Genomic DNA, 19,523 nt, shown 5'->3' on the forward strand with positions numbered 1-19,523 from the left:
GCCAAAAATATTTTTAATACATAAAGCAGTTTTAGAAAATCCATTTTATAATACAGCTTTACGAAAACCGTTTTCATTAACTATTTTTTATTTTTTATTTTTTTGGGGAGGTTAAAAGTGATCTGCTTCAACAGTCCGAAACACACACACACACTCTGCAGTTCAACAAACAACGACAAAGAGAGAGATGCGAAGAGCATTGTAGAGGAGGCGAAGAAGACAAAGGCCACTTCGAGAGCTGTAGCAAGAACGAAGAAGACGAAAACCTAAAAACATCCTCTCACCTCTCCCTTCCATCATCCACACCGAGGTTTGTTTTGGATAGATTAGGGTTTTGATTTTTGATTGGGGATTTTGAAGTTCAAAATTAGGTTTGTTTAGGACTCCAGACATTGACAACAAATTCTTTATGCTGTCATGTCTGAGATTGTAGTTGTACTGTACCCTAGCCCTCATCCCTTCAACCCCAAGCGACGGTTGTTTTGGACTGAGTTAGGTGTTATGCTTGTTATGGTCGAGTAGAGAGTTTATCCTGTGTATGTGTTGTATTGGCCCCTCTACTGAATGACTGACTTTCCTTTTTATTTTAGCCTCTAAATTTTGATTTTTGTGAAGCACCCATTCCTTCCCAGAACTGCGGTGTCAACGAACCATCCACTTGCCTTTGAGATTGTTTTTTCAACCCCCAAATGTTGTTTTTTGTGAACCCCCCATTGCTTGACTTCCCATTAGTGTGGTCCTCATTTTGACTGGACTTCTAGGAATTGAATGGTGACTCTTATTGCTATCCTGGTGGAGAGGCTTAGTGAAGGGAAGTTTTTGACGGAGCTGCCTATCCTGTTTGTTGTGCCTTTATGCTAGGCACTTCGTCTATCTGAACTTTATTAGTCCCCCTAACTGGACCAACCACTTGCCTTTGAGCTTGTTTCTCTAGCCCCCAAGTTTAGGTTTATATCAACCCCCTCTTCCGTACCAGAGTCCTCATCTTCATTGGACTTCCCAGAATTGAATGGTGACTTTATCTTCTTGAGTTTCAGATATTGAAATTCTTCACCCAGACCATCACTATTTGAAGAAGCCTAGTTAAGGAAAGCTCTTGATTGGGCTACCTGTTTTGTTTTTTATGCCATTAAAGAGGGCACGTCATCTGTCTGAACTGCATTACCCCTATAATTGGACTAACCACTTGGCTTTGAGATTGTCTCATCAGCTCCCAAATTATGTTTTATGCCAACCACCCATTCCTTTCCATCAGTGTGGTCATCATTCATACTCGACTTCTTCCAGGAATCGCCTGGTGAATATTCCTGCCATCCTATCTGTTATTGTAATTCAACTTTACTCTGGCCCTTTTCAGTCAAAGGACCCTATCTCCCTCTACTAGAAACCCAACCATTTCCTTTGACGTCGTGTCATCTCCCAAATTCTATTTTTTGGGAACAGCCCACTCCTTGCTACCATTGGATTCACTTTTTTTATTAGAACTCTACATATTAGCGGGTGACTGATTCACATTCCCGGTTTGAGATTGTATTTCAACTTGACTACCCTCAGTATTAGAAGAACCCCAAGCAACATAAGCTTCTATCTGTTACCTAGTCTACATATTCAGACTGGACTATCTACGCCCCCCAATTGGACCAACAACTTGGTTTGGACACTGTAGGCCCTAACCCCAATTATCTGTGCTATCCACATATGAACTGGGTTACGAGCTTGTAGAATAGGTTCATCTATCACTATGAACTGAAGTCACGGTTGTGAAGGACTAATATCTGATTGAATTTGCATGATTTTTTACAAAGTTTATGTATTAATGTATTTGTCAACATCTTTTGATTTGTTTAAGCAATTGTCCCAGTCTCAATGAAGGTGCTTTTTGAATAGTGATCAATGTTTAACAATTGTAATAGTGTATGTTTGACAACTATAATGGTGTAGACTAGTAGATTGGACTGTGGAATTTCTTATGGTGGGCTTACTTTCATTCTCTATGTTATATTATTATAAGGTGTTTCTATTTCTATATTTAATTCTTGTCACCTACTATTGAGGAAATTATATATTAACTTCACGATGTTGCTATTGGCTGAATTGTGTTCGTTTTGGTTGAAACTTGTATCACTTAATATTTTTTGCTATATTTTGGCCAACAAGTAGTCAAATGTCTGTCCATAGTTTCTAGTATTGCTCTAAAACTATAGCGATCCCGGATTTACCCTTGTTGTATAGTGATCCGGACATGTGTTCGCGGATGTTGGTAGTTGATCATTATCTTGTTTACATCCTTTCTTACTCTGTATTTGAGTTATAGGATGTGTTGGGCAGGTTTGTAACAGGTTGGTTGAACTTAAAAACCAAGAGTAGTTGCCCAGATTTTGGCCTTCACGCTCAAGCGGGGATTTTGACGCCCGAGTGAGCTCTTTGTTGTTGTCTATCCGCTCGAGCGGGGTTTCCGAAGCTCGAGCGTAGTTTTTCATCTTCCAGTATCTCCTCTGCAGTGTTGTGCGCTCGAGCGGGAGTTTTGACGCTCGAGCAGGATGTTGTGTGTGACGCTCGAGCGGGGAGGTTTGACGCTCCGCTCGAGCGGAGACCTGGTTCTGTAAAAGTTCTGGGAGTGTGTATCCGCCGCTCGAGCGGGATTGTTGACGCTCGAGCGGGAGTCTGTGAGTGACGCTCGAGCGGGGAGTTTGACGCTCGAGCGGGGAGACTTTTATATAAATCCGAGATCCGACTTTTGGATCACTTTTTCAAGATCTTTTCTCTCTCTTACTTTTTCAAAAAGCCATTTTCAGAGCTTCTCACTCTAAAACCGGCCCTTCTCTCTTAGATTTGATCTAGTAGGAGTTGTTTGCTCACTTTTGGTCTTTACGAAAGTTGTGTTGATCGTCGAGGGCTACATTTTAATCTGAAAATTTCAGAATTTGGAACATTTTGGTTTTGGTCTTCATCTCCATTGGAGCTCAAACTTTGAGGTAGGGATATCCTACTCCTCTTTATGAGTTTTGTCTTTAAATTTTGGCATTTCGATATGTTGGGAGTTGTTGGGTAATTTTGAGGGAGTTCGGGCCTTTGTGTAATTTTACAAAAGTTGGGTTTTTAATCATATAAAACCTAAATGCGTGTTTGGCATGGAAAAGTGAAATTAATGTTAAAACATTAATGAAAATGGAACCTAAGGGTTGTAATGTTAATTATGGAAAATGCCCTAATTACATTGGTTAATTAATTTGTGAAATTAATTGTGAGAAATGAGGAATTGAATCGGAAATGTTGAGATTGGGAACGTATGGGGTTAAAGGGTGTAGTTGGATTTTATATCGTTCACCTAGTTGGAAATGTTGATTTTATATATCCATTTGTTGCATTTATTTTTCTGTATAGAAATAACTGCTTTGGGCTATCGGTGGAGGATAGTCTTGATTGTTGTAGACAATGCATGATGATTAGGCAAACGAAAACTAATCACCGGAATGTGTCATTGAGTATGACGGTTGAATGAATACATTAAATGTTATGTATTGGTTGATGATGTGTATAATTATTGTTTATATGCATTGTGTTGAGTTGGAGGAGATAGGGGATGTACTCCGCGGTTTAGGGGAAGATAGGGGATGGACCTCTAAACCGGATGTTGTTGGGAGGAGATAGGGGATGGACTCCGTAGATAGAGCTCATATGCTTATCTAGTGATGTGTTGACAGAGCTCATATGCTTGTCATTGGAAGTGTGATAGTGTTCATATGCATATCTGTGGAAGTGATGAAATAGCTTGTATGCTTATCTGTTAGTATGTGATATAGCTTGTATGCTTATCTGTTATGTAACGGGAGGTGCTTGATATGAGTTACTGTCTCATATGAGTTGTTTGGCCAGGTTCTGAACCATGGTTATAAATTGAGAATTTGAAAGGAATTGGAAAATGAATGGTAATATGGACTTGTATGTCATGAGAATGTATAGTGTGATAAAGGAAAGTAGTAGTGTTGGCCCTCTATCAACTGCTAATCTTTTAGTCATTGTTCATATTTGGTTTAGTATATTTCTACTGGGCTGTGGCTCACCCTATATGGGAATATCATTTTCAGGTACAGGTAGCATGCCACCTCCAAGGACATAGCTTGGGAGGCTAGAGGCGGACACACTTTTGTTGTCTTATTTCTTTTGATGTATTACATGTAAATTCAAGCCAAGGGCTTAATGTGTAAATGAGTTAGCACTCCTTTTGTTGTAACCAAGTGTTAACTTGGAAAGCTGTAAGCCCGTAGGGCATTTGCTTTTGTCGTTAACATGTAATATTTTTTTTGTAATGGAACTCTGATGAATAGAGGAACGTGGAGTTTTTATGTATCAATGCATGTCTTTATTGATGGGTTTAATGTTATTATTTTGAGAGCGTTACAAAAACCATGAATAATAATAATTTCTTCTTATTTAAACCTTTAATTTTTTTTTTATTTTTTTTGTTGCCAATGAATAGCAGTTAGGTTCTTCAAGGATAGGCTGATTATTGTCGGTTTGGACTAATGTGATTTTTAGGTTGTTCATGTTGGTAGGGAAGTACACAAGTGAAAGAGGTGCATGCAATTCTTAACTCCTGTTAAAAGCGTAAATGACACTAAATCCTTTTAGATTTAGAAATAATACGCGCTCAATTATCAATTATATCGTAAGTAAAGTGCGTTCTTTTGATTACAACACTTATCCTTTTTTTTATCAATAATTTGTTAGTCATGAATAAAGAAAATGATTACATTGAAATACATAGCTTGTGTTTGCTTTAGTGGTGGAATTATGATTTGAGTGTCAAATTATGAGTTCAATTTTGAGTAAGGGAAAATTTCGTTGCTTAAGAGTTTTGAAAAATGCCTTGAAATGAATTTTGAAAGGGGTTTGTCAATTTGTAATTTTGAATAGAGGCTTCAGTTTTGAAAAGAGTTTTGAATTGTATTTTTTGTTTTGAGTTATTCAATTTGGAATTGTAGTTTAAAGTCTTTAGATCTACTTTTTTGAAATAGTACAAGATGTTGAAATGAAAATTTCTATTTTCGCAATTTTTTAATATTTTAAAAAATACAGCAAAAAGATGGTCCTAAAATATAGTGCACATTAACATAAATAATGAAATAAAAAAAATTAAGAAAATTTGTATATACTATATAAAAAAAATCCAAAATATTTTAAAAGACTATTGAAAAGTCAAAATACAATTGAAAATGGTTTCGAAAACTAATAACCAAACAAATTTGGTTATTTTTAATGTTCATCTTTATTTGAAAGCTTCATCTGTAATTGAGTATTGGAAGTTTTACCTATGATTGAGTTAAACTTATTTGTTGGATCCATTGTTTTTTATTTTGGTTCTAACATTAAAATGTGAAGGACAATGTTAGGAAAGATGGAAACTTATCAAATGTTGTGTGTGGGGAAGTCCAAAATGTGAACTCCATGTCTTTCAGAAGAACGCAAGGCATGGAAATAGTTATACATTAACTTTTCAAGTTTTTACAATATAACTCATTTTCAAACCGATGCATGAGTTTGTTGTAATTGTTGGGGTTACATTGTTATTATGCATACTTTATATGATGTATACTGAGAATGATAATGCTTAATATATGGAATTTGTCTATTGCCAAAATTATTATACATTGATTACAATGATGATAAATGTTATGTACTGTCTTAGGAAATGACAGCATACTACGCTGTGTTTGTGGGGAGGGCACCCGACATTTACACAAGCTGAGTAGAATGCAACCAACAAATTCATCGATTTGCTGGGGCTGTATTCCAAAGGTATAACTCGTTTAATGAGACGCATAATGAATGGATTAATTATAGAAACAGATGTGTACACGATCAGCCCGGTGAAACACAATGTGGAAGTCAACTTGATGAAGTGGATGCTAACGAAGAGGAACATTTAGTAAACTACACATGAGCCAATTTCAATGGTATTAGGCTACAAAAATCCTATGGGTCCATTGTAGCGTGCTGTTTTTTCTTTTCACTTAGCGTTATTGTTACTTTTGTTGTAGCGGGTATTATGAAATTTTTGTGATGCATTTTGTACATACCAATGGTGGTTTTTTCCTTTTTTTGCTTCATCATGTAACTTGTATCTAAGTAAGTGTATGATTACAGACATGAACTTATGTAATGAAAATATTGAGTTGGAGTTGATGTTATTGTGATTGAATTGATTTCGCCTATTTTATAAGAATGATGTTGTGCAATGAATGAATGAATATATAGTTTATTTGTTATATTTATTTCTATCTAATTTTTGTAAGAATGAATAGGTTATGTTGGAACAATTCATCTTGAATTCTTCAATTGGTGGTCTTCGGGTCTTCAAAACATGGCGATGAACTTGTCTATGTAGAATAGAAATATGATGTTACAAGTCATGTTACTTAGTCGCTTTCCTAAAGACAATATTTGCACGCATCAAAAGGCGTGAAAGGGGTTACAATAAATTTGCCTCTAGGATACAATGAAGCCTAATCTAAAGATCAAGTCTACCAGCGTCTACACTGACGACAGTAGATCAGAATACTTTTGATATAATCAAGAAAATCAAGACACTAATAATCAAATTTGCAGAACTTGATTACCAGTAAGAAAAGCAGAAATTTGCTTAAGAAACTCTTGATCGAAAACTCAAAATCAAGAGCAAGAGGGAGAGAGAGAGGGAGATAATTGCAGGAATGCTTCTGAATTTTGTGGACGGAATGAAATGGATGATTTCGTAGCCTATTTATAGGCCTTGATGCACCTGATCGAATGGTCATGTCCATTGAGTGCATCCGATCAGATTTGACCGTTGGATCAACGATCTACGTTGCAGATCATTCTCACACCACATAGATGCCTTGACTAATCACACCTGATCACGATCGGGTGCCATCTTATCCGTACGATCGCTCGCATCTCCAATTAACGGCTATGATCAAATTGCTCCAGATCGGACATACAACCGTTCGATCGGTTGGTTGACTCATTGCCAACGAACACCATGTCACTGCCACGTGAAACTGACTGTATTCCACATCACCCATGCCATGTTGGATCCACATCATCGCTCCCACCTGTCTAATGCAAATAGGAAAGTGCCCTCATGGTGCCTTGTGCGGATGCGTCTGTGCAAAGTGCAAAGTGCGCCATCAAACGCCACACAGCCCACTGCCCATGCCATGTCCGCGTGTGTTCGTGTGTAGATGGTATCCTTGTGATGTGAGTGCATGTACACTAGCATTCATCCCATAATACCATATTCAAAGGAATATTCTATGTAACACTTTATTTAGTGCGCCATGTTTTCCTCTCTTTCCGATGTGGGATAAAGCCCCAAGCTCATTTCATGCTTTCCAAAGAAAAACATGGAAGGTTTTGAAAACACCCAAAAATAAAGGGCAAATTACATATACCCCCCTCGAGGTTTGGCTAAATTACAGATACCCCCCTGAGGTTTGAGAAATTACGAATTCCCCCCTGAATGCTATATTTGCATAAGAAATTAGGGGGTAATTTGTTATGAAATATAAACCTCAGGGGACAAATTGTTATGAAAATACAAACCTCAGGGGGCGGGATGTAATTTCCGAAACCTCAGGGGGGTATCTGTAATTTAGCTAAACCTCGAGGGAGGTATATGTAATTTGCCCAAAAATAAACTATAAATTTGAAAACCCATTTTGAAAATTCCCTAACATTCCCCCACTATTTTCAAAATATCAAATGATGACTCTTGGTTCACTTGGTAGCCTTATGCATAGGTGAAGATATCTTATGATTTGAATCATTCACTTAGTGAAGACATCTCAAAGTTAATCAAGATGGCATAGTAGACTTGCCTTTGAACTAGTGATCTTATACCACTAACCGGACATGTCTCACACACAGTACAGGTCACCTCAAGTATTCAAACAAACCAACACGTGGATTGGCGTTGTGTCTATGTCATGTTTCATGAGCGCTCTAGAGTCAAGCCCTTGGACTCATAGGAAGCGGCACCGCCTCCTACACTCACATAAGTAAGCATACTAAGAGTACCCTTGTAATTTACAGTACCCTAACAACTCAGTTGTAAGCTTATTAAGAGTTTGCTAACTCATCCTCTTCTTTTCACATTACAAGTACCAAGCACTTTAACCTTGGGATGAAAATGAAATAAAACTAAGTGCTTGCAATCACGACATATGGTGTACTTGAGCTCATTGAACTTAAGACTTGATGTTTCTTCAAGCGTTAAGTCGAGTTTCCACCAGGAGAGATTACGTTAAGTGGACTTAAGACCCATTCCCTTTGATGTTTTCCACACCAAATCCCTTATAAGTTCCTTTGTTAAGGGGTAAGCCAAGTTTTCACTTGACTTTACATAACTAATGGTAATCATACCTTCTATGATTAACTACCTAACATAGTTATGTCTCAGTCTGATATGCTTGGACTTTCCATTATAGACATGGCTATAGGCCCGTAATAGAGTTGCTTTACTATCACAAAGCAAAGATATTGGTGGCATATGTTTTGGCCATATCTTAATTTCTAACAAGAGATTCCTTAGCTACTTTGCCTCTTTGCTACAAGATGCTAACGCTACGAACTCAAATGCCATGGTTGATTCTGCTATGCACGTTTGCTTCTTGGAACCCTAGGAGATAGCTCCTTATCCAAGAGTACAAATCCAACCACTCGTGGACGAGTGATCTTCACGGTCAGTTATCCAACTAGCATCCGTGAATCCTTTTAGCACTGCTAGATAGCCATTATACACTATTCCATAGTCTATGGTTTTCCTCAAGTGCCTAAGTACTTGGTTAAGAGCATGTCAATGCATACTATTGGGATTACTAGTGTATCTACTAGGTTTTCCCACTGTAAATGCAATATCAGGTCTAGTGTAAGTCATGGCATACATCAGGCTACCTATCACTCTTGAATATTCTAGCTGATCAACAACTCTTCCAGTATTAGGATACAATTTTAAATTTGAATCAAAAGGTGTAGACATATGTGTACAATTATATTGATTAAATTTCTTGGGAATTTTCTTAATATAGTGTGACTGGGTAAGAATCAAATTATTGTCCTCTCGTTTGATCTTAATACCGAGAATTACGTCAGCCAAGCCCATGTCTTTCATACTAAAGCTAGACGATAAGAAACTTTTAGTACTTTCAATGACATCATTGTCAGTACCAAAAATAAGCATGTCGTCTACATATAGGCATATGATTACACCTCTATTGCCAGTAAACTTACTGTACACACACTTATCAGATTCATGTATCCTAAAACCATTTGACACTATTACTTTGTCAACTTTCTCATGCCACTGTTTTGGAGCTTGTTTTAGTCCATATAGTGACTTCACGAGTTTACACACTTTGTGTTCTTGACCCTGTACAACAAATCCTTCCGGTTGTTGCATGTAGATTTTCTCATCTAACTCTGCATTTAGGAAAGCGCTCTTAACATCCATTTGATGGATTTCAAGCTTGTAGATTGAGGCTAAGGCAATCAACACTTGAATGGTGGCAATTCTGGCCACTGGAGCATATGTATCAAAATAATCGATAGCCTTTATTTGAGTAAAACCCTTAGCAACTATTCTTGCTTTGAACTTGTCAATTGTGTTTTCATTTTTCTTTTGAAAATCCATTTACAACCAATTGGTTTGGATCTAGGTGGCAAATCAACAAGTATCCAAGTATTGTTACCCATGATAGAATCCATCTCATCGTTGATTGCTTCTTTCCAAAAAGCAACATCTTGAGACTTTATAGCCTCTTCAAAGGTTAATGGATCTAAATCCACATTCAAAGAAATCATTGTTTTTTTACAAAAAGCTTTCCTAGTTCGTTCTACAAGGTAAATAATGAAATCAGGGCCAAGTGACTTCTCAGCCCTAGCTCTCTTACTCCTCCTTAGCTCAATAGGCTCATTAGGTTCATTAGGCTTAATGGGTTCATGTCGTTCACTTTCCTTTGTAGACATTAAAGAAGTTGATTCATTTTCTTAATTAGAATCTAACATTGGAATGGTTGTGAAACGATTCTCATAAAATACCGCATCACGTGATTCAATGATGGTATTTGTTTCCACTGAATCATTGGGCTTTACTATGAGAAACCTATATGCTTTGCTATGTATAGCATAGCCAAGGAATATGTATTCAATTCCTCTTTCACCTAATTTCTTCCTTTTAGTTTCAGGCAATCTGACTATTGCTCTACAGCCCCATGTTTTCAAGTAACCAAAATTAGGTTTTTTGTTTTTCCAAAGTTCATAAAGAGTAACATTTCTTCCCTTGAGAGGAATTCTATTGAGTATATGACAAGCAATGAGCAAGGCTTCACCCCAAAAACCAGAACTTAAACTAGAGTAAGAAAGCATAGCATTAATCATTTTTGCTAATGTCCTATTGTTTCTTTCAGGTACTCCATTTTGTTGTGGTGTGTAGGGTGTAGACTTTTCATGAATAATGCCAACATTTTCACAATATTCTGGAAAATGATATTCACCGCCTCTATCAGACCTAAGTCTCTTTATTTTGACATTACACTGATTTTCCACTTCTGTCTTAAAAATCTTGATTTATCAAACACCTCATCTTTTGAATGCAAAAGATAGATATGACAGTACTTAGAAAAATTGTCAATGAATGTTACAAAATATCTCTTACCACCTCTAGTGGGGGTACTATGCATGTCACATACATCACTATACACAAGTTCAAGCAGAGATGTGGTTTTATCTACTTTAGGAAATTGAATGCGAGTAATTTTCTATTGCACACAAAATTTGCATTTTTCAAACATATCATTATCATACTTAGGAATTAAATCTAAATTAACCATATCATGCATTTTCCTAGTATTAACATGACCTAAACGAGCATGCCATAAAGAAAGAGAATTAACAATATAAGCAGAAACAAATGTATTATTGAAAACGTTGAGTTTGAACATTCCTTGATACATGTAGCCCTTTCTAACAAAAATCCCACCCTTAAATAGGACAAATTTGTCCGACTCAAATACTAACTTGAAACCATGCTTGTTAAGCAGGCTTCCAGATATAAGATTTTTCCTGACATCAGGTACATGATAAACATCATTAAAACTTAAGACTTTTCCAAATGTGAACTCTAAATCCACCGTCCCTTTGCCTTTGATAGCAGTAGTTGAAGAGTTGCCCATGTAGAGAACTATTACATCACTCACTTATTCATAAGTAGTGAAATGGCTTTTGTCGTTGCAGACATGCCTTGTTGCTCTTGAGTCAATCCACCAGTCATTGGCATCTTTGAGCACGTTCACCTCGAATATAACAGTCACGAACTTGTTCTTGGGATTTGATGCTTCTGGCTTCTTCTTGTATAACCGACATTCATTTCTGAAGTGCCCTGGCTTACCATAATGCCAGCAAGCGCCTTTCGGCTTCTTTGCATCTTTCTCGGGTTGGGGTTCATGCTTACACTTCTTTTTGTTAAACCTCTTGCCATCATCTACCATGTGTATCTTGGAAGTCTGAGCCAATTAGTTATCTTTACGTTCAAGAAGCCTTGACTCTTCCTCTACTCGAAGGTGTTGAGCCAATTCCTCTAAAGTAAGATCTTCCTTTTTGTGTTTCAGAGTTTTCTTAAAATCCTTCCAAGAAGATGGCAGTTTCTCTATTATAAATGAAACTACAATAGATTCATCCATGTTCATACTCTTTTGTCGAAACTGACTCAGAATATGTTGGATCTAATGTAATTGTTCCATAATGGGCTTTGTATCAATCATAGTAAAACGCATAAAATTACAAACAAGAAATTTCTTATTGGTGGCATCCTCGGCGAGGTACTTTGACTGTAATATGTCCCAGAGTTGCTTTTTCGTTTCCAGATGTTGATACACATTGAACAGAGAGTCTGACAGCGCATTCAGAATATGTCGGTAAATGTAGTCATCATTCTCCCATTTGGCTTTGGTACGGGTTTGCTCCATAGTCTCGCCTTCTTGCTTCATCGGTTAGGGGGGTAGTCAACACATTGACCACTTTGAGAGTGGTGAGCAAAAATGCATCTTCTTTTGCCAGCATTTGAAATTTCCTCCATCAAAATGGTCAAGCTTCATAAAATCTTGAGTCATTTTCTGAATAGACATCGCAATATCCAAATATTGTCTTTAGATTGTTGGACAATTCCTCATGAATTGTTCAATTGGTGGTCCTTGGGTCTTCAAAACATGGCGATGAACTTGTCTATGTAGAACAGAAATATGATGCTTCCAGTTGCGCTACTTAGTCGCTTTCCTAAAGACAATATTTGCATCCACTAAAAGGGGTGAAGGGGGTTACGACAAATTCACCTCCAGGATACAATGAAGCCTAATCTAAAAATCAAGTCTACCAACATTTGCACTGACGACAGTAGATCAGAATACTCTTGATATAATCAAGAAAATCAAGACACTGATAATCAAATCTGCAAAACTTGATTACTAGTAAGAAAAGCAGAAATTTGCTTAAGAAACTTTTGATCGAAAACTCAAAATCAACAGGCAGAGAGAGAGAGATAATTGCAGGAATGCTTCTGAATTTTGTAAATGGAATGAAATGGCTAATTTCACAGCCTATTTATAGGCCTTGATGATCTTGATCGAATGGTCATGTCCCTTGATTGCATCCGATCAGATCTGACCGTTGGATCGATGATTTACGGTGCAGATCATTCTCACACTGAATAGATGCCTTGACTAATCACATCTGATCATGATCGGGTGCCATCTCATCGGTATGATTGCACGCATCTCTAATCAACGGCTATGATCAAATCACTCCAGATTGGACATACAACCATTCGATTGGTTGGTTAACTCGCAACAGACACCATGTCACTGCCACGTGGAGCTAACTGTATTCCACGTCACCCATGCCACGTTGGATCTACGTTATCGCTTCAACCTGTCCGATGCAAATAGGAAAGCGCCCTCATGGTGCCTTGCACGGATGCGTCCGTGCTAAGTGCAAAGTGCGCCATCAAATGCCACACAGTCCACTACCTACGCCACGCGCGCACGAGTGTGCGTGCGCGATATGTGTGCATGGATACTAGCATTCATCCTATAATACCATATTTAAAGGAATATTCCATATAGCACTTTATGAAGTTCTCCATGTTTTCCTCTATTTCCAATGTGGGACAAAGCCCCAAGCTTATTTCATGCTTTCCAAATAAAAACATGGAAGGTTTTGAAAACACCCAAAAATAAACTATAATTTACAAACCCATTTTGAAAATTTCCCAACAAGTTATTTGTTATATTCAATGAATAATGGTTACATTTTTGGGTTATCAAGGTTGAAAAGATGAACAAGTTAAGAAAATGTGTTTTTTCCCTAAAATATTTGTTGTCAACATTTTTCCGATAAAACTTAATACAGAATATACAAAGTAACTAATTTACTAATTACTCCTACAGGCATGAAAACAACATAACTAAAGTTGCAAATGTAATGCTTTAGAGTTATATAGGTAGTTGACACATAAGTCTCCCACAAAAATAAATTGTGGACACCCTGAACTTAACACACACAATACATAAACATAAAGCTATGATTACAACTTTTAACAGTTACATAGATAAGTATTAGACAGAAAATGTGACAAACTCATTACCAAAAGATTTAGTTTAACACATACTACATAATTATGCAGAACCTAATATAATTTAGTACATACATAAACACCTACTTCGTGCTTAAATCGGCAATCTTAGAGTCCGAATAATTCGAAAGCTCAGGGTCAGAGACAAGTGCAGGATCCTCCATGATAGCCTTGATAGCCTCAACAGTTGGTTTTGTTTCGTTCTTCCGGGCATCGTTCTTAACTATATATTAACTGCATATCACAGGCTAACCTGCAGCTCATTTGAGAAATCTCATGTCGTAGTCTTTCACATAGTCGATCAACATTATCAGGATTTTCCTTTTGGATCTCTACAGAACGTGCTTTCGGCACATTCAGTCGATTTTCTCGACTTAATCTTTCTATTTGTATTCGCTCTATAAATAGTGCGAGCCACTTGAGAAGAGTAGTGTTTGCTAAACCATATCTTGTTTTATTGTCAGATGGATCCATACATGAACCTTCTTAAACTCGATAATACTCAGCCATCATAAAATGTCGCTTCCTAAACCTGTCACGATAACCATACGCATAATCTAAAAAAGGTTCTATTGTTTCGTCTTCAACATCGCCACGTCTCCTTTCCCGTCCCCTTCCTCATCGTGAGCTCTCACCTCTTTGCAAGTTTCTACCACCTCTGGGATTCCTACTCCCTGCCGTGAATCATGTAGCCATGTGATTTTTTTAAAAGAAATCAACTATAGTTTCGTAGGGTGAACTGAGTTGTAAGGGTGTGTCTTGACCTTCACTCCTTTATAGAGTTGTTTATGAACGTCATTGCCATGTACTCGTATTCATGTCAGTTAGAAAGGATGACATGACACATATGCCATATTCCAACACGACGATGAGAAAGACACTGTAAGGAAAAAATAAAGAAAATAAATGCCTCTACACAAAGTCACATGACATGACAATCCCACATATACCAACAAAACATAAGTTGTCACTGCAACAAAAAAGCAAAGAAAATAAAAGCCTCTGCGCAAAGTCACATGACATGACAATCCATCTGCATATACCGACAATAGACGAGTTGTCACTGTAAGGAAAAAACAAAGAAAATTAACGCCTTTGCCTAAAGTCACTATTGCCATGTGACTTTGTGAATTTAATAAAAAGGAAGAGGGGTGTTAGAAATGTAAGTTTAATTTAATGAAAAGAGAGAGGGCTGTTCGATGTGACTACTCACTGACTACTCACTGTAACAAAGAAACATAACTGCGTCTGAAGTTACAATAGCCATGTCAATTGAGCATGTCATTGTGCGATAAGGGGTGTCTGAAATGCCACTACAACTATTTCGATTATTTATCAAGTCTGTTCAAGTCACTGCATTACTGAGTCATGCGGACATATAATTGCACGACTTGACAAGACATTACATGTTGACAAGTCACGAACCAGTATGGCACTTTATCTTCTACCCTCTATTTGATTTTATGATTCAATTTATAATTTCTTGGAAACACCATTTTCTGACCGTGATATTGTCACTTCGAAGTGACTACTCACTGTATGAAAAAAGCCAACATGCGTACGAAGTTTATTGTGCCCAAGTGAACTTGACCAATTCGTAGCAGGATGAATTTATTAAGTCTATTAAAAGTCACTGCATCACTAAATAATTTTGAACAGATCACTGCACGACTTGACAAGTCATTGCATGTTGACAAGTCACAAACCAATATAGCATTTTATCTTCTACCCTTCTCTGTTTGATTTTATTATTGAATTAATAATTTCTTGAAAACACAATTTTCTGACCGTGATATCATCACTTCGAAAGGCACTGTATGAAAAAAGCACGCATGCGTATGAAGTTTACTGTGCCTATGTGAACTTGACCAATTCGTAGCGGGATAAATTTATTAAGTCCGTTAAAAGTCACAGTATCCCTGAGTTATTTTGGACGGATCTCTACACAACTTGACAAGTCACTGCATGTTGACAAGTTAGGAACCATTATCGCATTTTATCTTCTACCCTTCTCCGTTTGATTTTATGATTGAATTTATAATTTCTTGGAAATATCTTTTTTTGACCACGATATCATCACTTCGAAATGACTACTCACTGTATGAAAAAAGCAAGCTTTTGTATCAAAAGGGCACTATTTTGGTTAAGTCATTAATGCATCATTCGGTAATACGACCAACTAATTGTATTTTTGTAATAACCCGACCGTCGTATATGTTTTCTGGTATGCTTTCAGTCCCTTACTCTGTGCATTTATATGCTTGCGGTGAAATTCCATGTGAAATTAAGTTTAATTGAGTGAATCTTATGATTATAGGTTCATACCTGTCTAATAAGAGAAATATCTGTTACAATTATGATGTTTGGAATAGAAATTGGAAGCCTTAGAAGCTTAGTAATCCAAAATTGACTTTATAATTGAGTTCAGCATAATTTTTAGATCATAATATGATTTTTTGTAAAAATTTGATTTGGAATGATTAAATTGATTAAATTTTGTTTTATTCAACATTTAGATATATATATATATATATATATATATATTGCTATCTTTACACATTTGATTTGGGAATTCTTAACTCAAAAATATCTCCTGAGAGAGAGAGAGAGAGTTAGAGAATAAGAGAGTTTGAGAGGAAGAAGAGAAGCTTCAACAAAGGAAAAGATTGGGAGATTAAGTTGAATTGTAGGGGTTTGAACTCAAGGTAGGTTCAATTCACTTTGTATAATCTTTCTCTTGAATTTGGTAAGAAGTTCCTTACACTCATGTAACCTAGGATTTGTAAGTGAGATCAAGTGAATGGTAATAGACTAATAAAGAAGATATCTCTATCATTTGGCTATTCTAAGTTTAGTTAGACCATGTGTAAGGAAATCACATCTTATTTCCTTGATTTTGCATGTGAGTTCATCCATATACTTGGATAGTATATATCTATATCCATATGCGAACTTGAAGAAATTGAGTTATGTATATGAAATTACAGATAATGAACTTCATTGAACTTATGATTCATGTTTATGGTATTGTTATGCCATTATATTGTGTTGTTTATCCCATTTCTTCCCTTGTGATGTTGGGAATTTGATGAATTTGTGCTTAATTCGAACTGTCTGACTTTGCCCAGGGCACACGAGCAGCTACGGGCACCGCACAGGTAGAACATGAAAAAAACAGAGCATTGCATTCTGCTTAACCCACCGCTCGAGCGGCCAAGTCCACTGCTTGAGTAGCCTAGTCACCGCACGAGCAACCAAAGTGGGCGCACGAGCGACCATCCCTGTTTCAGCATGTACTGGGTAACTTCATTCTTGAGCCTAAAATCAAGCCCTGGAAGTCTAGTTTCCAATGGTGGTGGTCTCACTCCCAAATTCTAAGCACAGAAATAGATATGCCCAAATTAGTGGGAGCTATTCACTTTTTGGTTACCGGTTTTGTACTATTTCTTCGTCTGAACCATTTTCTATCGATTCCTCTTATTTCCTGAGGCATAAATTATAACCTATGGAGAACTAATGAGTTTAGAACCACCATGGCTATTGATTAAAGAATAAGAAAATGATTGGTTTATTCTCTTATTCTTATGATGTTGTGTGCATTGTGTTTGTAGGTTAAGACGAGGACATCGTCTCACTGCTGTCAGAAACTTATTATCACTGTGAGTAATAGTACTGTAGTAGTACGTTTTGCTTACTGTTAATGGTTAATATTAACGTTCTGTTATATGCAAGTTAACTATATTAATTCTGATGAACAAATGGAACGTATGTGCATTATGAAACAATGATATCTTTGCATATCTGGAATCATTCTGTTTTGTCAATGATGGGCCAGAGGCCGTTATGATGTGAATTATTCTGTCCCTATTAATTGTACTGTGATGATACATGTGCCTTCTGTTAATAGTTATTATTACTATTCTGTTATACGCAAGACAACTATGTCAACTTGTAATAAACCATAGGAAATTTATGTGCACTGCTGTGTAATGGTATTCTTATGAATCAAGGATTATTTTGTTTTGCTAATACTAGGCCGGAGGCCATTCTATATCATTTGTGGGCTAGAGGCCAATCTATTAATATCTGGGCCTGAGGCCAATCTGTTAGATCTGTTGGGCTTGAGGCCATTCTGCATGATACTGGGCTTGAAGCTTCTCTGTATGAAAATTGGGCCCAAGGCCATTCTGAAAATGTTTACAAGATAAGATTAATTATATGACCTCTGCACTTATATACATTATAAATATTACAATTCAAGTTTAATCATTAAATTGTTTGAGTGCTATCATTCACTAAGCCTTGCTCATCCTGTGTTATGTCTATTTCTGTAGGCAACCAACCTGGAGGTCGGTCTTAGTTCAGCTTTGGTCACCCCTTCTTGGTCAAGCCATGCAGAGAAGCTTATGCATTTTGTGGGGTTCCCTTAATAACCCCTAGTTTGGTCGTTAATCTTTTGTCTAATGTAATTAGTCGTGTATAATTTTCTTTACCAATATTTTTGTTGTATGCCCACGTGTGGGGCTGGTTATGTATATATGCCCATATATGTTATTGTGTGAATGCAAATATCTACTTCTTGTATATCTGTCTATCAGATGAGGAACTGTTTAATTGCATATTGAGATCCTGGCATGTAGGTGTGAGCTAGATGGATGTTAATTTATATCATTTTATGTTATTAAATGCTTCCGTTCAGGCCCCATATGTTGTATATATCGTATTATCTGTCCGTTTCTGAAGTGGTCATGCCCAAACTTTTAGGGGCGAGTTTGGGGCGTGACAATTTCACTCTAAAGGCAGGACTATTTGAATTTTTCTTTTCATTTGCAATTTCTTGAAAATTAACTTTCGCATCTTCAATTTGTAATGTTTTGGGAAACATTTACAAGATCAACTGAACATTGGTCCAAACGTACCCATCCCAAGATCAATTGTAATAAATTTGTAAATCCCACACACACCCACTTAACCCAATAGATATGAAAGATTAATTGTTATTTTTATTTTGTCTTCAAATCAATCGTAATAAATTTGTAAATCCCACGCTCGCCCACTTAACTCAATAGATATGAAAGATTAATTGTTATTTTTATTTTGTCTTCAAGGGCTATTAAATGTTTTACATATATTTTGGCAGACTATTTTAGTTTGGAACATTAACAGAATCCAATTGTAAAATAAATATGACCTTTTAACAAGTATATTTTTGTTTTCATTTATTATTTTTATAGTTTATTTTGTAAGAAAATAATACAAAATTAATTTTAATAGTTATGCCTTACAATTCTTGTACTTTGAAAATGAGAGCACACTATGAGTAGAAAGAGTAAATAACACATTTATCTTAAACCTGAGGAACTGAATTGTGCTAAAAATTTGTATATTAACAAGGGGAGAGCTAATGTATACGCTAGTAGTTACAAAAAGGATGGACGAAAATTATCCCAAATTTACAAACAGAAACAAAATATAGAAAAAGATTATCTTTTCATTCTGCGTGACGCTGACAACAAGCAGTTCCAAAATATATGCCACTGTTCCCAACTCTCACTTTGCCTTTAACCGTTGGCCACATTTGCAATTTTCTTGACAAGCAAAAGTGTATTTCCGAGTACTATCTACATAAGGAATAAAATTAAATATAAATCCTATCTAAACATGTAACGCCCTAAAATAAATGCCATAAATCAAACTCTAACAACATATACACAATGACGTAAACGAAGTAGTTACCTTTCATTAATCAAAGTTAATTTACAAAAAAAGGCACATGCGATATACATTCATATGCTCTACCCTGAATCTATAGCATGTGATATCAATTTAATGATCAATAAAACAAACGCCCTACAGGCTT

The sequence above is a fragment of the Camellia sinensis genome, unplaced genomic scaffold (genome assembly GCF_055761805.1).
Source record: "Camellia sinensis isolate YWXY unplaced genomic scaffold, ASM5576180v1 Unanchor3, whole genome shotgun sequence".
NCBI lineage: Eukaryota > Viridiplantae > Streptophyta > Magnoliopsida > Ericales > Theaceae > Camellia > Camellia sinensis.